Source organism: Ceratosolen solmsi, unplaced genomic scaffold (genome assembly GCF_000503995.2).
Source record: "Ceratosolen solmsi marchali unplaced genomic scaffold, CerSol_1.0 scaffold7, whole genome shotgun sequence".
Lineage (NCBI taxonomy): Eukaryota > Metazoa > Arthropoda > Insecta > Hymenoptera > Agaonidae > Ceratosolen > Ceratosolen solmsi.
This window is the reverse complement of record NW_011948413.1, coordinates 17,697,154-17,723,019: the sequence shown is the minus strand read 5'-3', so window position 1 is coordinate 17,723,019 and position 25,866 is coordinate 17,697,154. Positions and strand designations below refer to the sequence as shown.

At 22.7% G+C, this 25,866-nt stretch overlaps 1 protein-coding gene across 1 annotated transcript in view; it reads left to right on the top strand.

Moving 5' to 3' along the window:
• Positions 1 to 5,412: 5,412 nt before the first annotated feature.
• Positions 5,413 to 25,866, top strand: part of LOC105367591 (uncharacterized) — a 91,988-nt gene continuing 71,534 nt past the window's right edge. Inside the window, exon 1 of the mRNA XM_011506359.1 lies at positions 5,413 to 5,474. The gene's annotated coding sequence lies outside the window, so the exon portion shown is untranslated. The remainder of the gene's footprint in view (positions 5,475 to 25,866) is intronic.

The window sequence follows — 25,866 nt, the reverse complement described above, 5'->3', positions numbered from 1 at the left end:
AGTAACTTCTAACTTCTGACTTATTTAGTATCTTTACGAAACCGTCTAGCTATTACGTACTATTTATACTTAGTATTCTTTGAATTTTTACTTGGTACGCATATGTAAAGGGTTATTACAGTTGATCGTTTACGTCGTTATAATAATATGTATATGCAATTAAATTTCAAGTATGTTACTTACCAGTCAAATGCAGAGCTTCTCTAATCAATTCCATGTAAAATTTTATATTTAGTACTGTACATATGATCGTTTCAATTCAATCAACATTCTATTTAATGAAAAGAAATTGTTTAAACAGATTATTCATCGTCGTGTTCCATAATAATATTATTATATTACTAATCTTAATGATTGGATATAAAATATTGAATTAACATTAATGACAAAAATTCTAATCAATTAAGAATTTTAAACGCTTCAAATTATTTATCTCAATGTAAAAAGGAGCGACGCTAGAATTTTCGATGGAAAAAAATTGTTTTTTTAAATTTGAGGTTTTTTCTATATAATATTTACATTGTTTTAATTATAAAATGATAAACAATCGTTTATGATAAATTTAACGATTAAATTTTTTTCTATTAATTTTTAACAAAAAATGAGTAAGACATTGTTTTATATCCGATAGCCTTTTATCACAGTTTTTGCGCCTTTCGCACTCACTATTTGAATTTAATACCGGTTTCAGTCGCCATGTTCTGCCGCTCCTTCTGTATATTTTGAAAAAAGAATTATTGTAAAACTGATTTTTCCCTTATGTTAATCGTTTTAATTGAAAAATCTTTAATTTTAAAAGATTTTAATTTTATAAAACACTTATCGCTGACATTTCACACTGCTTTTTCTATTTTTGTAACAGAGGCTGTAATTATTTCACATTTGGTTAATATCAATTACTTTCATTTTATTCGTGAGATTATATGTTCAGTCTCATTTGAAGGATTTGACATAATCATTGACAAAATAATCAAATATAGAATGTTTTACTTATTACTTCACCAATTGATATATTAAAAATATTTTCTTTCTCTAATCTCTTATGTGAACAGTGAATTCATTTTACTATGCAACATATTATTAACATAAATACTATTTCCTATAATTTCTATTACAGATATTAATAGGTTTTGGCTACAATATTAACGTAAACTTCTCATAGCTTTAATTTTAACGTAATTAGAAAATTAAGTTACAATGTCTTAATAAGTAAAAATTTACTTTGTCTATATTAAAAATATTTTAAAAACGATAATATAAATATTATTATATCTTCGGTGAATAATAAATAGATGACATAATCACTAGTGATTTTATGAAAGTCTTGTTTATTACATTAATATTTACTTATGATTACTTTGTTAATACAAATCAAGGAATGTAAGTAAATGAAAATTAAAAAAATGTTATATATCGGTTCTAAGGTTATTATTAATGTAAATATAAAATTTTAATATGTAATATGTTCTTCAATAAAATTTATTATAATAATTACTAAAATAAAAATATAACATTATAAATGATTGAATAATTTATTACATCACTTTAATTATTTTAATATTTCAGTTAGTAATAAATAATTATAATTAAAATTATAGCAAATAATTCCAATTTAAAATTACAAATTTTATAATATATTACGTCGTCAAAATTTCACGAATCAAAAACATGTTTTCATAAATTTATAATAATTAACTATTGCAGTATTAAACGAAAATATTATTGACAGTTTAAAAAATTATTGGAAAGAAAATTTTTGTTAAATTTTTTATATTTTTGCAAGTTAATTGAAATTTTTTTTTTTTGCAAGTTAATTGTTAAAAATATCGAAAAATAATATAATAACTCTTTAACGTGGCTAATAAAGTTTTTATATAACTTATCTAAAAATGTTATAGTTGCAGAAATATGACATTTTTTTAATGTTTTATACATGAAAAAATAATAAATTCAAATTTCAAAATATTGTAAATAATTATAAACGAATTTTCAATATAATTTTTTAGTTGAATATAAATATAAATTATCGAGGTATATTTTTCTTAAAAATTTTATTATTTCTTCGGTATATACATATTAATTTATAAAATTAATGGTAACAAGTCTATTAAATTGGTTAAATTAAGTAGATTAAATAAATAAAAAAATCTTATTAACATCCTAGCAATCTTTCATAAAATAAATGAACAAATTAAAACATTTATGTCGCAAAAAAGTACTTACAAATCTATTTAAAATTTTGATATCTTCCAGTATAATTTATTAATTTTAATATAACATTGTCTTTAAGTATTATTGGCTTTGACTTTTCAACTATTAATTGTAAATATATATTTATATTAAAATAAAACATAATATATTCTATCGTACAAGATGTACATATTATTGAATTAATAAAGATTATGTGTCAATTAATAAAAATGGTAAATTAAATGAAAATATTCTGCAAAATAAATATTAAATTTCATTTGGCCTATAAGTTGCAGAAGAATGTTCGATAATAATTTTTAATTAAAATAAATTTCAATATGAGAATTTAGAAAAAAAGCATACAAAAACAGAAAATTCCTTGACCTACGAATGCATGGAACATACATGCAAATCGTTATGTATAGACAATAAAGAGAACTGTGACGTCAGCAATCCCTTGATATAACGAGGGCAATAATAATCCATATAAATAGAATAAAAACATCATCTGCCCACATCAACTTTGATATTCAATCAAAATAATTTTGTGATCCCACCTGTTAGCGACATACAGTTTTACAATTCTTCTAATAATGATAAAAATCGGCTTCGTGTTTATATGAAAACATAATAAATAACCAGAAAATTAAGTAAAAACGAAAGCCCAATTACTTTTTTAGTTGAAATTCTCTATGTACTCTATAGACTAAAATTTTAAGAATGTCATTAACATAGATAGTACGTGTATAAAATTGGTATTTACTGTCTTTGCTCAATTCATACAAGGAAATAACAGACAAATTTATATCTAAGTTAATTCAGAAGATTTACTAATATCCAATAATTATAGATTTTCTGTACATTAACGATTTAATTTAAAAATAATTTAAAGACAAAAATATTAGATAATATTTTACTATTGATTGTTGAAAAATAATTTTAACTCTACTTGTAATAATACAAAATACTTTATGAAAACGAAACTGTAGCTTTACTAATGATTAGAAAATTAAAAAAAAATCTATTTAATTAGAAATTAATCTGCCTAAGAAAGCATAAAATATTAAAATGTAAATATATAAATTTTTTCATTTTACTAGATTAGAAAATAAAAAGTAAATATTATGTATTATTATAATTATTAATTATTATGTATTCATTATAATTTGCCATTTTATTGCCAATATTGCCAATTTTATTGTACAATGTAAATTATAAAATAATTTAGATTCTTCCTTATTGCCTTGAGTATATTTTTAAAAAAGTTAAACTTTATTATATTAATCAATTACGTCGAATATTTTGCTTCATTTTTTAAATTCGGCTTTATCTAGAATATGACTTTCTTATATTTTCATTTTTTAAAAATATTAAATAATTTATTACAGGATAAAGGCATAATTTTACGGAATATTAATTTTCGCTTTTATAATAGAAAATAAAACATAATAGATGCAATTTAATATTACGTGATACCGAAGCATAATCAGATTACATAAAAAAATTTGATTACCTTTCACATCTAACATTTTACATGTATTACTATTTACAGCTATTGAATTATTATTTAAAAACTTAGAATTAATTTGCATGCGCTTATGTTGAAAATATTCAAATATTTTAATTAGAATTACAGAAAAATACCCTCATTCCTGAATAATTGAAATAAATTACAAAACGTTTAGTAAAACCTAAAAAGATGCAGTATAAGTTAATTACAAAGAAAATTTCTATAAACATTCATTATTTATTTTAGAAAATTTACAGCCCGAAAGCGTGAATATAAAATTCTGATTGCTTATAATAATATATAATAATTAATTCACGTAACATTAATTCTTACTTTATTAAACAAATTAATTTGTTCAAAAATACTAATATTATAAAGATTATATATATTATCTACTTATAATTTATTTCACTTTATACAGATAGAAATTTTCAGAATAATATAAATGTAGAAATCCAATATTTTTAAGAATAACTGTGTACTCAAGGTTTTAAGATTTACTCTTGTATTAGTGGACAACTAAATATATACATTTTCTATGTTATATTATATTTGTATTTATAAATCATTATATTATATAATGATTTATATATATTTTATATATATTTTATATATTTTATTTTTATTTTATTATTTATTTATTTATATATTTATATATATAATATGTAAATATATATTATAATAAATAAATAAATATAAATGACATATATAATATATTTATATATTTAATAATAATTTATTATTAAATAAATATAATAAATATTTATATTTATTATATATTAAATATAAATAACTATTTTATATATATTTAAATATTTTTGTATATATCATTTTAATTCACTACTAATTTAAATTATCATATATTGTCCGTTAACTCTATTTTATTTTAAAACAAATTTAATTTATAAAACTTTTATTCCAAAAAGTATACTATTAAATATTTTAATATTTTTATAATAATTAATATTCAATCTGTAAGTTGTAAATTAGCTGTTAAGTTTATCTGTTTCTTATTTTGTATGCGATCTATTTACTTTTTATTTATTATTGCAAACTTCATTAAAATTTTTTTATTGATATTCTTAAAATCGTTTGTTAAAAGTGTAAATTTGATAATAATCGAATCATTGCATAATAAAAGCTTAGAATGATGTAAATTATATTGAATTTCTAAAATCTTTCAAATATTTAATTATCCTCTAGAGTATTATATCGAATGATTGTTCACTAAAATAATTGTATTTCATTTTAAAAACAGAACCTACGTAAAAATAGTTTTATTTTTATTATATTTATTAAATATATATACAAATATATATATATATATATATAGCTTTACTATCTTCTTCAAATATTTGTATATATATTTAAAATATATATCCATTGAAATTGATTTCACTTTCTGTATTATTTTAAAATTTATTTAGTTATTGACGAATTTTCTTCTTTTTTAATGATTAAGATTATTATGATTAATAATGTATTATCATCATAGTTATCACACTTCTCTTAATTCATTTGACTGTTACACATAAAACATTTAAATAATAAGAAATTTTTGCATACTAGAAAATTATTTCACCTCCAAATAAAAGAATTAGATGATGAAATTTGTGTAATAAAATTACAGAACGTGATTAAATAACAGTGAAAATTTAAATCAAACATTATAAACAGAAAGAAATTGTTAATTAATATTAATTCAAACATTTCAAGTTCGATTGCTTTCGAAGAAAAAGCAGATCAAAGTCAACGGCGCAGCATTATTACATAGGTAAGCAAAACGTAATACATAAGTTCAAATAAAATTCATATTCACATGTCTTTAATTTTTCTTAAAAATTCTTTTAAATTGAAATTACAATTATCAAACGCAAATACTTATTCGGTATTTGAAAGTGAATTAAGGAAAATTTTCTTCATTTAACCATTTTACATAAATTAAATTTTATAAAATAGTATTTTAATTTAATACCTAGAAGTAAGTATTAATAATATAAAGTTTAGATGCCTTTATATTGTATCATATAATTTAATATATTTAATAAAAATTCAAATATATTGTATTTCTTATAATCTTATTCTCAATGCATATATTTCCGCTATTTAATAGAATAAAATATACATGATTATTTTACGAATTTGATCAAATTTCGTTTATTCGGAATAATAAGGAATTATTAACAAATTCATTATTTATTAATTATATGGTATAAGTAATTTCTTTGAAGTTTGTGAAGAAACAATATATATATATATATATATATATATATATAGTGATTGCGAGTGATAGTGAGAGCGCAAAATAATTTGCAACTCGTTCATAAATATAACTTATAAAAATTATATGAAATTATATATAATATACAAATATTATTATTTACATCATATATTAGATGTATAACTATTGTTCAATCAATTTTCATATTAAATTCATAAAGGCTGGTCGTTAATATAGCTATATTAACGACCAAACAGCTCCATGCATATACACAGGCATGTACTACACATATACAAAATATATTTATAATTGTAGATTTTTAAAATAATGAGAATTTACTTACGAAGTTTGACATAAATTGCAGTATTTTTTTTACCAATAAGTCTAATAATAATCTCCTTATAATTTAACTATTTTAATATTGTATAATTTTATACAATAAATTATTGTTAAACTAACAGCACAAAAAAAATCCAAATTAGCAAATTTTCTTGCAAATAATATACACTTATACATGTAGTAGATACTTAACATTGAATTTTTAACTTTGATGCTCATTAACTTCCTTCCATTTTATCCTCACTCTTCTAATTATCAGCATTTTTGTTAAGGTATAATAAATGTAGGCTAACAGTAATAGTTGTCGTTATAATTTTTCCGTTTTACTTATTTCCATACATTCCTCTAATCCAATTGCAAGGTCATTTGCAATAGCAGTGATAAAGTAATCCTCTCATTCTGTCTCTCATAACTGACACAGCGCGGCAAGTGCGTTTGAGACGTTATGTAATTCAAGCATTCGTTATAGATGTGAGACGAAGTGCAACGAGGTGAATTCAAGCTTCAAGCACATCCGATCGACCTTGTCAAGTCAACGCAAGAATATCTTGCATATGTACTCTCCTCCCCCTTTCCGAATAAACGTGTATACGTGTGTGTGTGTGTGTGTGTGTAGCTTAAACTAAAACTACCTATCGTCTTCATTGTTTTCATCGTTTATGTGGGTTTAAAAATCAATTTATGGAGAAACTAGATCAATTTAGCTGTATGTAATTGAACAGTAAATCAGAAAACTGTCGTGAAAATTTGGATGGAAATTATTTCATTTCCTCTATTTGTACTTGACTCCTTTTATGAAATGTTAAATCATAAATTACCAATGCTATAATTATACGAAAGTTGTAGAAATGTTTTAGAAAAATATTATGGTTATTTGACATTTAGATACCTTTTAGATATTTTCTATCTAATATATGATTCTGAGTCAAGTAAATTTTAATATAAATAATTTCTTACGATAACATTATTGAATAAACATTGTAATCTTAGGTTTTGACCTCCATAGATTTACATATATCGTCATATAGTGCTGTATTTTAAAGTAAATATTTTATTGTATATATTATATTATATTGTCTTTTTATAAAAGTCAAATAAATATTCTTCTAATATTTTTAGATCTATATATATATGTATATATATATATATATGTATGTATATATATATATTAAAACTAATTTAATTACCTCTATATTTTTTTAACAATCGTTTATTTGCTTCTCTTCTGATATTTTATTGGGTTGACGAGACTCTCGCGCAACAATACCTCAGGTCTTGTAATATTAAACAGTACATTGTGATGTTAAAATTTTCCAATAATTTTGCTTCGGCAGAAATACATCTCCCTACTTTAAATATAAAAACTTCATTTTTGTGTAAGTATTCACAAATTTATTCTTTTATAATGGTTAATATGTGCCATTTGTGCCTAAATTCTGTAACACTGAAATATAAAAGCAACCTTTAAATATGTATAGTTTTCCCTTTCATTAACATTCATTTTTAAATATAATCTATTTCTTATTTCTTTCTCCTTACTAGTAAACAATTGCAGGCTACATTGTTGAATTTCTCTTTAGAAACAATAATTTTTTATTTTATATTTAAATGGTAATATTATTTGTATTAAAACATTTATTTAGCAATCTCATTATTTATTTCTTATTAGTATTATGATAATTTATATATAAAATATTATAAGGATATATTTTATTTTCATATTACAATGTTATGTTTAGATGAAAAAAGTATTTATTTAATAAAAATAATCAGCATAGGCTATTATGAATTGACTAAAAATATATAGTATAAAGTTAAATCGAAGATATAAACTATGAAATATGTGGGATTATACATTATATTTTACAAATAATTATTGATTATTAATTGGTTTAAAAACTAAAAACTAAACATTTTCAATATTGAGATAAAGTTTTATCATATATCGTTTATAATTTACTAACCCGATGTTTTATTCTATTTATGTTAAAATAATATAAAATAAATAAATGCGGAGCGAACGATAAAAAAAATTGTTCTTTAAAATTTATTATTAAAGTTTATTAAAGTTTTTAAATTTTAATACAGATTTTTGTAACGCAAATCATAAAAAAGGCATTGTAAAGCTATAATTGATGATCGAAATTGTATGTAGTAGGAATATATGATAGGATAAAATAATCTTATCTCCTACAATGCATAAAATATACATAAAATAATTATATAAAAAGAAATTTCAGATTCCTCTGCTCCTACTATTTTTTAACTAAAAGGATGCGTAAAAAAAAATAAAATAATAATGTCACGATGAAATTTTCAATCAGATAAAAAAAAAAGTTGTGAAATTATATTGCCGCTATGCACAAGGATGGGTCGAAATATTCATCATTTGTACTCTTTCTTTAGTCGTTGGAAATACTGAAAGATACGAGTGCATAAGTTGCTGAGATAAGAGAAAAAAAATTTATGCAAAGGGAGAATGACATCTACCGAATGTAATTGAAGTTAAAAAACAAATCAACAATTAAAATTATGCACAAAATAGAGTTTTCAACTTACACTGTCTTAATGTTTAACTAAGTTTTAATTTGAAATTTCTACAAATAATCTTTTTGCACTTGATAGTACAGTATGTCTCAAAGGGCTTTCCGCTTCTATCATTATTTTTCGAAAATAAACATAATCTACTTTTCGCCTGAAATCAACATTCCTGTAAAATAGAAAGAATAAGTATTCTATTAATGAAATAAAGATATTACTTATGTATATTTGTAATTACAGACAAATTTTCTTTTACTCTCCGAATTTAAAGCTAGATAAAATGTACGATTAACAATAATAATAATAATAATAATATTTTAACCGCAGTGTTTTAATTAAATGTAACTATAATAAAATTACATTTAGATTAAGATATATAGAATTATAAACTATGGAACAAAAAATTATAGAAAAATTAAAAAATTGAATATAAAATGTTTTATAATATGTAATTATAACATTTTTAAAACTTGGTTATTGATTTTTAAATACTTCATATCATTATATAAACATTAAAGTTCGTGAATAAAATATAAAAAAAGTAATAATAATAATAATACGAAAGAAAGAATTTATCGATTTGTACGAATTGCATTTTGAACTACTTATAAACTATTGTATAAAAGTGGCTTCTCGGTAATCCATACAATTAAAAACAATTTACTTTAAAGAAAAATTATTTAATATTTATAATATAATATCTATACATTTACTTTAATATTATTCTTCGTTAGAAAATTACATAAATTATTTATTTCTATCAATCAAGCCTTTTATGCTACGACGCTAGGATCAGATCTAATTTTTTTAATAAACTTAAAAATTACATTAACTTTATGTAAGTACATCTTTGGTAGGCATTAAAATTCATAAGAGATATTATAATTTAATCATATTATTATTAAATTATTATTATTGAAATGACATTACCACTAGTATTCTCTATTTATTATGATATATTTATACATGGACCAACGAATATGAATGAGAATACATTCAAAAGCCCATTACATATAATTTTTAAATTTGAAATTCTATATTGTTATACTGCAGAATTTCGTCTATATATATATATATATATATATATATATATATATATATATATATATATATCTATTTTGTATATATTTTCGTTTTTCTTAAACGCTTTAAAATAACGTAATTTCATGAATATTTTAATTAAAATTATTCGTTTTGTAAAAGCAAAATATGGCCATTCGGTATCCCATATCCCGTACGTAATACCATAGCACAGAAACGTACGCGTTGTCAGTAGACCGGAAATCAATGGGAATTCAAGTGCATTCAATTTCAGAATTTTATATGACAAAGCTGCTTGCCTAGTAGACTCTGATCATCGATGATGAAAACGAAAGTTAGTATTTGCATGACAATGTAAATGCATCTGCAATTGTAATAGAACCTGAGGTTTAATCTTTAAAAACAGACTGTTTATATTTTTTTAACAAAATTAAAAAAAAAAATAGGTGTAAGGAAATGGAAACTAATGACTTTATGAAAATTCTAAAGTTCATTTAATTTGAATGAATGCTGTACCTGTAGAAAAAATATACCTCTATTTAAAAATTCAGTTTGAAATTTATTTAAAGTCAACTTCAAAATCAACAAAATGTAAAATATATGCTAACCAAATTTTAAATATGATAAACATAGTATTTTGTTCACAAGATCATATAATTTATAAAATTAATATGTCTTGACATTTATCAATGAATTTGTAATATTAATTTTTCTTAAATAATTAATAAAAAATTGACGATTTCAATAACGTCAATTTGGCGATTGTAATTTATTCGACATCAAAAGGTAAAATTAGTAATTAAAAATGAATGGAAATGTTATTTATTAATTTGTCAATTCGATTGAGAGAATATGTATTGACTGCCAAAGTAGAGATCTCGATATTCACTATACAAAATATTAATATAATGATATATTAAATTTGCGTTTCTCTACAATACTTATATACATAAGAAGAACGTAAATCAATTACAGGCCCAATTGACAATGAATAATATCAATGAAACGTCATTAAATAAGTGTCGCTATCTTCGAGCGACGATAAAAATGAAACTTTCACATTATGAATACGAAATAAGATGAAGACGAAAATCGTCTGGCTGAATTAGTATTTCTAAATTGAGCTATCATAGCCGTCTCCTTCGAAATCGTATCTACTCTGACTTATAAATCGTTGATAGATATTTTTCTATATTTCTCAGTCTAAAAATACTTTCCTTATTATCGAAATAATTGTATTTATAAAATATCATACTACGCTTATTGATTGATTAATAAATTACTTTCGTTAAGTTACGTTGTATATTATATAATGTTTAAATTTCAATGAGCAATCGAATTTATTAAATGGCTATTAAATTCTTTTCTATTAATATTAATGAATTACAACAATTTGATATAAAGCTCTGTTTTTAAATTTTGGCAGAATGATAACAAATTTAATGTCCTTATAACCAAGATCGACTCGACTACTATCAATCATGGACACTCAGTATGTCATTAATTCAGCTATATTGACCATTTGTTTCAAGAGTAGAATATATAAGTACACATAAATATATATATATATATATATATATATATATATATATGAAGGTATACTTAATACATGTATGTTCTAAATCGATTATTTGATGGATAACTTTTCATAAAAATTTTCAGCAAATTTCTTGCTTAATATAAATATTTTTCCTTCCCTCGCGCAATTCATTCCAATAGATTTTTTCATTCTGATAATACTCCGTAGCCAGAAGCTCCAAAAGCGACTTCAAAAGGGAATTGAAAAGAGTAAAAAAAAAGTCAATCGATTTAACAAATACACAGGTCCCCCGTTACCTTACTTGAAACATTTATACCTGTGTATGCTGAAACGTAGCAGCTATTGATAAAAGTTTTCCTCAGTGGTTACACATCTCGATGCGATCAGGCTCAATATTAACTATCAATTCATTTACGTTTGTTCAATTTATCCTACAATTGTACGTACAATTGTATAATAGTAACCGAAAATTATGTAACTAAAAATTTCAATAACCTTATTCTCTCATCTATGATTGTAAAATTTCATTGTTTTACTTGGCACTCGCTCGCAACATTCTGTCCCGAATATAAATGATTATAATATTAATTATTTTTTATTTTTATAAATTTACAATAAAGAATTACTTTGGAAACTTATACAATATTATTAATGAAAAGCGAAAAGCGATCAAAGTATTTTAAAACAAAAAATAAGTATAAAATTGTCAGCGACTTAATTTTTCAAATTATAATAGAGGGCTGACTGAACTGACCTTTAGCACCATGAACAAAAAAAATAATTATCGTATATCGGTTTGAAAAAATTCAAACGTTGTCAGAAACTTATGACGCTCGTAACATACGACACTTACCAATAAAAAAACGCAGATTTTAAAAGAGAAGAAGGCTTAAAGCGTCGTCGTCGTCGTCGTCGTGTGTGTGTGTGTGTGTGTGTGTGTGTGTGTGCGCGTGTGTGTGTGTGCGTGTGTGTGTGTGTGTTTGATCGTATGTAAAAAATAGTTAATAAGCTTTTTTTTTTTTTTTTTATCGAGCCCTCCAATTATACTAAACGCATTTCGGCATCGAGAATCGGCAAATATAGTATTACTTTAATATTCTACATCTTATTACATTTATTTTCAACAACTGAATTTAGCAATTTATATTAATAATAATTATGGAAAATTTTTTTACAATTAATTAAAAAAAGAAATCATTATTTAAGTACTATGTAAGAAACTAGTTGTTAGTGTATTCAGATATATCGAATGATAAACGAAAAAACTTTTTGTTTTTTTTTTAAAGCTTCTAAAGTTTTTATAAAGTTTTATTTTTTCTTTGCCTAACACATGTGAATTATTAACATTTAGTAAATAATAATTCATGATATATATAGAAACGAGATAAACTTTTAGTAAGAAAAGTCAAAGGATTAAATGTGAAAGTAATACGAAATGACTGTTCACGAATTTATCCAGAGCTTTTATTTTTACGTTATTGAATTGAAAATAAATACAAAGTATCCGTAATGTTATATTTCCTACTTTCAATAAATACAATTTTCATTCTTTTACAATATCTAACAATACATAATTAAAAAGAAGGGGGCGGGAGGGGGTAGGGGGGGGGAGAAAGTTTGTTATAAATCTACCAAAGACATATCATTGTTTTCGTTAAAATATTTGGAAATTCGCCTTTCATAAAATGCAATTTCATCCTCATGTGCCCGTAAATCAATTATCACTTAATTTTTGTCGTTTCATTGTTCTTTGATTAAATCTATCTACCGCAAGACGTCCCATCCTTCCCTATGGGCCATAAAATATTCTCAATTGATCCACCTTTCGGCTTTCGGCGCGCTCAATTTTCACGCACGAGCATCGAAAGAGATGTAGTGCGCAGTGACTCGGATGTCCAAACTCGTAGCGATATTCTGTTTCAATTTTAATGAGACCCTGGAAATTTAACGGGACAGTGGCAAACCGCCGGCTTGTCCCGTGTCGCAGGAAGCGAGGGAGAAGAGATATTAAATTCAAGCGCGATATGCGCACACGACTGTACCAAGATTTCATGCACTTTCTCGATGCTATTTCACGAGCTATCGATGAGTTTATTCGTTGTTCAATTATCGTTGGGCGGATAATAAAATTAATTATACAACTGCTTACGTGTAAACGTTTTCATTCCATGCGTACCAACTATCGACATTGCAGAATTACCTAATATTGTAAAATTCTTGCACGACTTGTGCGATTTAACTAAGCTATTTTCTTTAAATCTAGATATAAGTAAATTATACCGTTGACACACTATTATTAGGAGAATGTTTGATAATTTCATTGAATGAATGTCGTTTATTTGGATTTTGATGGTTCATGCCATGCACGTCACCTATCTCAAAGTAAAATTTACATTTGATTGGTAGGGTGAATCTTTATTAGAGTCGATTTTTCAATCTATTCATTGCTTGCATATTAAATTGTGCTAAAATTATGACACGTAATTTCTACATTCACTTCAAAGGAAATGCGAATTGAATAAAAAAAAATTGAATACATATCATTATCTTGTCTTGAATATGTACTACAATTATGTGCATACGTTATCTTAATTCTAATCTGAATAACTATGAAAACTCTAGTGTGTAGGGTCCATTCCAAATTGATTACCCATGTATTGAACATATTTATTATATGCATATAAAAATATAATTCATCTAAATAATTTATCATTTTGTATTAAAAAATGATCGTTAAAAAAAGTGTAACATATTAATACGTTGTTTAATAAAAAAAACTTGTTTTATTATTGAAAAAAATTTTTTCAAATTTTCAAAATTATATCTCGATTATTAAACTTTAAAATAATCATTCAAAAATTTATGTAATATCAATTTTATATGAACAACTAATAAATATAAAATTCTAACCACGCGCACTCGAATATAATTTATTGTAAAAGGCATTTAAGTGAAGCTTCAAAAAATCCCAATTTTTGTTTTGTTTTGTTTTGTTTTTTTTGGTTTGGTTTTTTTTTTGTTTGGTTTTTTTCTTTATTATTTTTTTTTTTTATTCGATGACATATCGGACGATATATTGATTGTAGCATATGGCGAATGAGTGGTGTGGCTGGGCAAAATAAGAGGGACGGGAAAGCACAGTTATTTCGGTCGATTGAACAAAAAGGCCGCGAAAGCAAAAGAGTGCGCTGTATTTTGTATAAAAATTGCACTGAAGGGTCACTAAGCGTTAGAAATTTTTTTTTTCCAACGATATATGTATTGATATAGTTAATTTATGTGAAGAGCATGTTTCGTTATGAAAGATTTAAGAATTTTAAGATATAAAGTTTAAAATATTGAAAATTTTAAGGAATATGAACAAATTTTTTTTCTTGACCTATTATAAATAATTCTACAAATTTTTAATGATACATGTGTGTAATAATTAATATAATGAAACTATTACATTGTCCTACTATAAGAATTAATATTACCGTTTATTCAAATTACGAATTTTAATTTCTTAAAATGAACAGAATGATATGAAAATCATATTATAAACGAAATTTGAATATAATTGTTTAAAAATCTCAATTTGGCTCGTGTTTATATGCGTACAGCGAATTTTGAAAATTAACTGTGTTTTATTTCTTCTTATGTTACCTTCTTATGGAATATACGAATATATTAAATATACGACTGTATTAATAATTGTATGGAAAGCATTTAACATTATATTTAAAAATTTTTAATATTTATATTAAACTCTCTCAAAATAAAATCAAACTTTACGTAGCTATAAAGAAATTTTTCTAAAACAAATCCTATTTTTGCAATAGAATTAATAAACTGTTCTCTTACATGAACTTTTATATTCGGCAATTGTGATGTATATTTAATTAAATATAGAGTATATTTATTACAAATTTATGTATCATTTGTGTATTCATAAATGTATTTCTTTTATATCAACTATATATTTAAAAAATTATTAATATTAATATTAAATGTTCTTTTATTAGTAGAACTCAAATGAATTAAAGAAAACTTTTTTTATAAACAATTATATATATATATATATATATATATATATATATACGTGTGTGTGTGTGTGCGTGTGTGCGCGTGCACGTGTACGTATGTACATTCATCAACTTTGAAATTTCTGATTACTTTTCAATGTTTATAGTTTTATTTATATTGATTTGCATATTTAATACATACAGCATAGGCTTTGGGAATTTGAGAATGAGTAAAGAATTAATAAATTTAACTTAATCTCTGGATGAAATAGTAGTCTCCTAATCAAATATACACTTTCAAATATTACATCACATAATAAATGATTTGTGATTATTATTTTAGACAAAAATGTAGATTTTCGAATGTATACTTCAATGATTAAAAATTTTATGATTTAATAAAATAAACTGTGAAACAAATTAACCTTTCTTGCAGTGCACTTATGCTTAAGCATAAAAATAATTTTAACACGAGGACTAATAGTTTTAAATCTTCCATAGTTGAAATCGTTTATTTATTATTTTATTAAGCATTATATAAGTAAATATATTAAATTATGAAATTAGTTATATATTTCAAGTCACGATATAATATTAAAATGCAAATAAATTAAATTTTTTAGAATTAAGCGCAGTCCATATATATGATAACATTTAAATATTCAATGCTTATGTGTAACTTTAAAAATTAATATACATTTTATTAAATGTTTACATTATCTTAAATTGCACAACTTTAATTTAGCTAAACTACACATAATGAATTACAGTGTAAAATAATAAAAAAAAAATTAAAACTTATTCGTGATTATTACTCTTTTATGCAATACAGTTACGCTTTCAGTTTTATCAAATAATATTATTCTTTATAAAAACTTATATTCTTTAATACAATAGTTTAGAAAAAAAAGATAATGTTTTTTTTCCTTTCACTCGTATTAATTTGCTTTAAAAAGGACAGAAAATACTGCACGATTAAACAAAATAATAAAAATCGATGAAAATAACTTATCACAAACCGCATACCGCATAGCATATACGTGACATACCACTCTAAACATTCCACTACATGTTACAAATACAAACAATTAGGCCAGATTATTAAATGATTTTTAACTATAAATACGATTTACGTTTCGTTGGTGTAATAAAAATATTTTCTAGAGAAAATTCTTAATAGAAAAGTGTCGAAACTTACACAAATATGGATAATAAATAATATGTTTTTTCCTTTTACATCGACCAATATAATATAAAATTATATTAAGCAATATTTTTTTCAAAATAAAATTACTAATTATTTGTATAGGTCTATATCAAAGCTTTAAACATATACATAACATGACTTATATAAATTATGGAGACTTAAGAAATAAGTAAACGTGATTTCTTAAAACACATTTTAAAGAATTATGTTTACTATTCTTATTTATATAAGATATAAATAATTTTACCACAGAATTTCATTATAATTCATTATATGTAAATATATACTTTAAAATACAATTCCAATTGATTTATAAATGTTATAAAGGAATTAATATATTTGTTTATATTTCATAAAGAATATTAGTGTAGAGGGGGATAAAGCAAGTAAGCTTCGATACATTAGAGAATTCTCATTCCTTGCGGACTTTACTTTTATCTTTTCACTGTGTCTATATTGAGACCACCATATACGAAAGGGCTCGTGCACGTAAACTCTTCTCGTACAAAGGTATCCCATAAAAGAAAAAAGAGAAAAAGTAGTACCGTCACAGAATATAGAATATTCGAATCGATAAAATAATCGAATGAAGGAAGAGGAGATTGCCCTTGATAAGCTTGATAACAGCCTTACCGTCCACAAAGGGACAAAGAAAAGTGCAACAGGCTCAAAAGAAAAAAATCTTTAGAGTATGGAAAATCAAAGGATTATTTACAAATGTGTCAAAAAAAAAAAAAGAAAAAAGAAAAAAAAGAAGAAGAAAAAACACTAACAATGAAGTGACTGATGCAGCTCAGATAATATTATAGTTATCAGTCACAAAAATTGTAATTAATATCACAGTAGCTGCATACTGCCACACTCACTGTTTAAAAAACACATTTGCACTTTATTTTTCCATCACTTTCTGTAACCAAATACTTCCTCTTATAACAAAAAACAAGAGAATATCTGTTTATACTTTTATGTCACTATAAATAACAGCATCATAAATAATAGAAAATTCAGATAATGTATTTTGAAAATGTACAGGAAAAGTGAATACTGGTTGAGAGGAACGATACTAATAGATGCTCTTGTGAATCATTCCTTTTTATAGTGGAATATGTGTATAAAGTCCCAACACTGTCATATACGTGAAAAATATGAAACCAACTTCATTTCGCACTACTATTTATAGTTACAAAATCAGACTCGATGTCTGGTAAATATGTATATATATATATATATATATATCAATAAAATACTTAAAAGTGATAAGACGAATTTTAAAGGATGATTGTAGAAAAGCCTGTCGTTGGATAAAACGATGCTAGTAACATTTATACAGTAAATGTAGCATCAGATACTTTAATGTAATTAAAGAACATGATGTTATAAAAGAACATTTTGAGAAAATAGTCGACTATTAAAAAAAAAATAATAACTCACCCTGATTCGGGTTCGCTACAATTTGTTTATTGATCTGACCTAATATGTATAGCAGTGCTATTAAAATATAATTGGCTGTAAATAAAATTTAATGTACACTCTTGTAGTTTTTAAACTGTTATTGTCTCGAATTATCGTCTGTACATAGTCGAATGTTAATATAACATATAAATACGCAATAATTGTTGCATTATGTTTGAACATTCGTAATTTCAAAAATTATCTAATTAAACATTTTCTAATTTGTATTCTCTATTTTCCAAATGATTTAATGACCAATAATAAACATTTTTTTTTCGATTTCGTATTTTCTCTTCCGCGTGAATTACTGAGGTATTGACGAAAGCATTAAAGACATAATAAAACATCGAGCCTAAATGATCGAAAAATGAAGATTTGAATTGTCCAAATTTTCTTTTAACAACATAGATATTATCTAAAAGTCTTGGCCAATGATTATCATTAATATTTTGTTTTAAATTAATAAATAGCGACTAATCGAAATTCTTATTAATTCGGAATTAATGAAACAGAATGTAGTCAGTTACTTCGGATTGATAAAGTGTGAGAATTTTTTACTATCAGCAATCAATTCGCAAAAAATGTAAATAAATTTCTTAATACAGTGAATTTTATATTTCTTAATGAAGTATTTTTAAGTAATTTAATGGTATACATAAAATAATTAAAATACATTTGTTACTTATTATTATAATATTGAGTAGCCATTTCACATGATTATACGATTATACTTGTTTCGCTTTAAAATATTTAATTATAACTTTAAGTGTAACGGCTGATAAGAATTCTATTCACATTTTAATGTAGATACGATCCGTTTAATCGATGCTTAATGACATTAATTTAATTTCAAATATTATTTAAATGAATTATCTTGTAATGCCTACATAACTTATGATGTCCCAAATAAATGTACAAGCAAAGTGAAATGAACTAATTGAACTTTATAAGCACAATATTAATAAAATTGAGCCGATTTGAATTTTGTCTCGCATAAGAATTGAAAATACCAACACAGATTAATTATAAAAACTAATTAAGTCATTCGTTAATGAATATATTTGTTTAATTTAGATAAATTTAATTTAAATTTATAATTAACTAAAAAAATATTTCAATATCAACTTCATATAACTTGAAAATTTTTAAAAATTAAATCAAGACAAGTAATTATATTCTTAATAAACTATATCAAATATGTTATCGCGCAAATCTGTTCTAATAAATGCTCCAGTGGGCATGAATATAATTAAGGAATATTACTTTTTAAATATAAATAAAATAATGCCATTTATTAAATGACAATTAATCAAATGCTAATGAATCTACAGAAAAAAATACTTCAGAATTTAAAAAACTTTTTACATACACATAAAAATCATTTTTTAAAGGAACTCTTTAAGAGGATAATATGGTCCATCATTGAACTTTTAATTAGTTATATATTTTAATGTCTGTCAATATTAATTTTCTACTAATCACTTACATCTTATAGCAAACAATATACCTAGAAATTGGGTTTTAAATATCAAGATTAAACTAAAGACGAAGATAATAGATTTTTGTATTGATCATAGAATATATTACATCCAATATACATGAAAATAAATTAAAAACTTGAGACTGTCAATGCTTTAACAAAGATTTAACAAAATATTTTTTCTTTTCTAGTTAGCATATAACTTCGTTAAATTTAGCAGTAGAAGAAAAACACGAAATTTAATATTCTAACATGTAAAACGAAACCAAATTTGTTAAAATTAATTTATAAACCTCGAAAGTTTGTAAAAGTTAAAACTTATAATATTAAACAAGTAATGAAATAAATATTGTAATGAAATAAACAATTTTCATTTATCTACTATTAAAATAAATTCATTCTTACTTCATAATATTTTGTATTTCCTCGAAACAGTACGAATTAAATATGTTAAATACTGTATATTCTAATTGTTTATTTTATATTTTTTAAGCCATGTTATATTTATGGGCTGTCTATATGTATTCCTTATAATCTGGTATTCCTAATTACGTAATTCTAAAACATTTCAATTATAAATTGTATTTCATAAGTATTCAGTGTTCGTTTTATGAATAAAATATTATTTCAAATTTGTCGCTGCTATATTCTCATAAAATTGATAAATAATTTTCTAATTATTTCAATTAGATAATTGTTTATGTATTATTAATTAACGTTTTATAATTAATTACTTTTTTCGTAAATTCTATTATACATTACAGAATATTGAAAATATTGAGTTTCCTTAGTAGTAGCTTAGAACTAAGAATAAAACATAAACTAACAATACTAAAATAAGCTATTTTGTATTTCAATCTATTCGTATAGTTCATTTATTTTTAATTTATTCGAATATTATGAATTTGTTGAAGGAATATTTTTTTAATAATAGAAATTTATCATATTTTTCCATTATCGCCGATTAAAATATATTTCATTGAAAAAAATAAAGATTTCAAGGTTATGAAATTGCTGCTTATGTATAGTGAAAGAAACATACTGATTTATATACATAAACAATTACACTATCTGAAGAAATATAATTTTTATTTTATTTAAGAATCTATGTGTATATGTTCATGTATGTATTCATAAATCTTTTATTATAATTTTTTGAAAAGCTTATAGAATAAAAAAATTTTATTTCTCACTTCAGATAGTCATAATTTTTACAGTTAGTATAAAAAAAAATACTAATAAAAATATTGTAATAAATAATCGAATCAATATTTAATTAAATGTTTTTTTTTATTCAAAACTTATTGTGTTATTTTTATATTTTTAATTACTGTAGATTAAAAATCTATTAAAAATTACGTTGTAAATAATAAAATGCATCGATGAATGTAACATTATATTCTCAATTTTTTTATATAATTATGTCTAACAATCTTTGTGCTTTTATTATTCTTTTTATTTCTTTTTCGATTCTTTTATATATAATCTTATATGATTTCTATTTTAATAATTATATATAATTAATGACAAATTTTTTTAATTTTTTGTTTAATAATTAATTTTTTTACTTTTCTTTTTCTGACTTTTATTCAATTTCTATTTTTTATACTATTATTGCTATTTTGCTTGACTCTTGGTCTTGATTATCTCATTTGTATATAACTAAACTGAAAGTTATACGTAATTTGATTATAGTTTTCTTACTACTAATTTATATCAATTTGTACGTGACTGTTCTTGACGTATCATCTTATGACTATTTTTCCTGTTCCTTGACTTTCGCTCTCTCTCTCTCCCTCTCTCTCTCTCTCTCTCTCTCTCTCTCTCTCTCTCTGATGGCATATTTTAAATTATATGTTAACTATCAAAATTCTTATAAATTATATTGCATTTTTATAAATTTTTATTTGGAATCGAATATGGACATCATATACAATTTAGTAAATTAAATAACCCGGTCTTTTCTATTAAAATTTTGCGACCTATAGAATAAAATTATAATATAAAACAAGTGTAAATATATTTATGACTATTGTTTATCAATTTTTACTTTTTATTGCTCATATATATTCAATATAAAATGAAAAACTATTAAAAAATATTAAAAAATAAACATTTATGCAATATCCATTCAAATTTAATATTGCTCATTGATAGATATATATATATATATAATATCGATGGCTGTAAATATTTAATATCATTCTAATAATATAATATGTTAATAAAAATTAGTTTTTTGCCGTGTACCGATAGAGAATAAATTATATAAATATACAGATAAAGCATAAAGTTACTATAAATTGAATTTTAATTTAAGAATATTTTTAAATCATCAATAAAACTTGATAATAATATTGAACTTTTATTATTTTACTAAAATAAAATATCTAAGAAAATATTTATAGAAATACAAAATAATTTTATATATTATAATATAATTATGACAAATGTACTATATCAAATATAATTTAAAATATAATATATCAAAAAAAAAAAAAAAAAAGGAAAGAATTTGTTATTAAAATAAAAATGAAAAAGTCATGCACCATAAAACAAAATTAATTTCCTCTTTATTTTAGACCCTTACGTAGTGAGCCCATATGAATACGAACATTACATTAAAGGGAAAATGGCAATAAAGAAGCATGAGTAACATTACTTTGAACTCACTAGATCAAACTGTAATAATAAACATTAAATTAAGTTAAAAGGATTTCGTAAATATATCAAATTCGTTACCCTACACAATACAAAATTATTAAAAATTATTCTTCAATATAAGAATATTTAACAATATGTGTAATTAAAAATAATTAACATAATAGAAAGAAGAAGAAACGTATATTGTTAATGTTAATCTCATGATCAAAACTAAATAGAACTTATAAGTCTAATCTAAAAATTATTAAATTCTAATTCTAATAATATTAATAATATCTTACATAAAAATAATAAAATATTTCAATATCTTCGGAGATTTAAAGGATATATGTATATTAAAGAATTAAAAGAAAATTTGAGAGAAATAAAAACAATTGAGAAAAAGTTTCTAATTGAAGTTTTAACATTTTGTAAAAACTAATGTATAGGATATACGTTGAGATACTCGTTTTGTAGGCTCTATTATTTATTTAATAAAATCTTAAGACTTTTGAATAATTGTTATATCGCTAGCAATGTTAATATCAAATATTAGCTATTTATAATAACATTATTCGTAAAATTTATTAAACTAAATTCGAGGGAAAAATAATAATAAAGCTACAATGTTATGGAATTTTTAATAATCTTTACATATTGATCACAATATCAAAATGAGGTTGCTCCGTTTATTTCTATTTTCTAATATAATCTCTTAGTCTGTAGTATTTTTTTTTTTATTATTATTATACCTTATTACATATCAATGAAATTATTTTAAAAAAAGCTTTATGTAATATTAATCTAAATTTTTTAATTGAATTACAATCAGTTTTTTCACTATTTCCACTAGCAAGTAGTGATTGAATGTTTCAATACATTGATAAGAGCTCAAAATGCACTTCATTTTATAATTAAATGGATATCAACTAATATTAATTTAGATATGTAGATTTTTTATAATAGAGTTATTTAAATTTGTCATCTACAATTTGGTCTGTATTTCTTAAACGATTATTATATTTGTCTTTGTTATGAATCATATATTAGATGATTAATTGTTTGGTTGGATTTTTTATTAATACGTATTGAAATACTTAATAAACTTTATTTCAAATTATTTTATTGAGATTAAATGACCTATAAGATCTTTTGTTTTGGGTTATATATTTCGAAAGCAAAAAACATTCGAAAGAAATACAATGCAATTCACGTTTATGTAAACATTAAGATATTTTTAACAAAAAAAACCAAGGTAACGTAACTTTATTAAAGGTTGCTCGACATATCTTATTAAATTTCAAATTATAACTATAAAATTATCTAGAAATCTGATAGTTATATATTCAAATTTCACTTTACCAACATCATCCGAATTGCTCAAAAGCATAAAGAGGATTCCATTGAAGATTCTTGAAATTGTTAATGTAGTAGCAGAAAACGTCGAGTAACTGGTGTAGCATTTGCATTGAAAACAAGAACTTCATACATATTATTCTTAAAACTTTTTCTCTTCGTTATATAACTTTTAAACAAAATCTCGAATTAATCTTTAAAAATTCTGACAATATGCAAAATATGCATTATTATAAAATTCTGGTAAATTTTTTAAATTTTACATTCTTTTAAAAATAATTCAAAATTAGTAAAAACCAAAATTCCCGTGTTGAAAAATACTTCGACTGAAAGATAAAATTGTTGATAAAACTAATTGCCTAAGCACTTTAAAGCATATTACATTACAAATTACCGGTAAAATCTAAAACTCGCCTATTTCATTAATATTTTCAAAAATTTTCATAATTATATCATATATCATTTGTTATATGCCACTTATTCTTCAAATAAATAATCATTGTGATTACAGTTTGCATATAAACTTCGTATAATTAAAAAAATTTCTAAATTTCTAAATCTAATTTAAAAAAAAAACATATTTTTTGAAATATCATTTATTATGTCTATTGTAAAAGCTACTTATGTTTATTATTACTTATATTTATTACTTATGTTTGGCAATTATTAATTACTGATAATTTAAATTAAAATACTATTTTTATTACTTATGTTATATTGTACGTATTCAAATATAAATATAATAAATACAAAATAATATGAAAATTGTTTGCGATCATTTAAATATTTTAGTTCTCCATAAAAACTGCGCCATAATTAATAATACATATGTTTACTACAAAAATGTTAATAAAAACCTTATTTTTAAGTTCAATACAAATTTGATGAATTCCTAATGAGTAGTGAAACCGTTGACTAAATTTTATTCAATTGGAAAATTCATTATTCATAGAAAATTTTTCGAAGATTAATATTTTATTCTATTCTTTTAATAAGGAATCGAGTATTCATCAATTATTTATAAAAAAAAAAAAAAAAAAAAAAACTTAATTGCACAATAATTATACAGAAATGTAAATTAATCTATATTTAAACATTTTTCATAATTATTACTAAATTTATTCATTGTTAAATAAAAAGAATATTTTCACTGTAACCTTGAAATAATAAATCCCGTGAAAAAACTTACTCAACGAAATATTGAATAATGTATTGAAAATAAGGAAAAAAGATCTGGATATTCAATTATATATCGTTATTTAATATGCAATTAATAAAAGATATAATTTTTGTTTTGATATTCGAGTTTCATTAATTCGATTTAAATTTCAGTTTGATGGGTATAATGATATTTTTTTATAGAAATTTAATATAATAAAATTAATAAAATGTTAAGAATAAATGTCAATGTAAGGAAGACAATATAAATTTTACAAATTTTTGTCATTGCACCTACAAATAGACAGAACTAGAAATCATAAATCTATTGAGCAATGTATAAATTGAAAAAATAAAATACTTAAATGAATTTTGTTACTTAATATTTATTATTATACCCACACATAAGGTCACATAAGCATATGTGTGAGTGAGTGAGGGTGTGAGTGAGCGCGCTCGCGTGTTGAACGGAACGCGAAAAGTGTGTATGGGCCTGCATAAATGCATGCATGTGGGTGCGTCGGTTAAGGAATGGAGTTCCTTTAATATATATTAATATTCAAATATGGAAGCAGCTAAAGTATGTATGAAAAATGTGAAATGTATTTAAATATTACTCACTTATTTCATTATGAATTTATACGCATAAAGATAGCTGAATAAAATAGCCGGTAAAGTTCTGCATTTAAAAATTAACTTAAAATCCCATTTACTTCTGTACTGTCGTGAATTTTCCATCGAAGTTTCATTCTGAATCGTAAGGATGAAGATAATATAAAACAGTCTTTTTATAATTTTTATTCGAAACTAAATATTAAATTTATGGATATTAAATATTAAAGTTTTTAAACATATCTAACAAAATGTTTATTCAAATTTTATTGAGAAATATAGTAATTTTTTTTAAAATAAATATAATGAAATTACGTGATATACAACCAGAGAAAGTCTCATAAATTGATTCGATTCTTTGATCGAAATTCTGTTTTGATATTTTGATATTAAGATAAATTTGCGTACCTGACTTGCTTCATGATTCTCAGAACTTATAACTCACAAAAAAAAAAAAAAAATTAAATTTATTAAAAGATAGTATATTTAAATTTATAAATTCTATTTATCAGTAATAATTTTTTTACTCATTTAGGTTGTCATGAATTTAAACATTAAAGACAATTCATAGG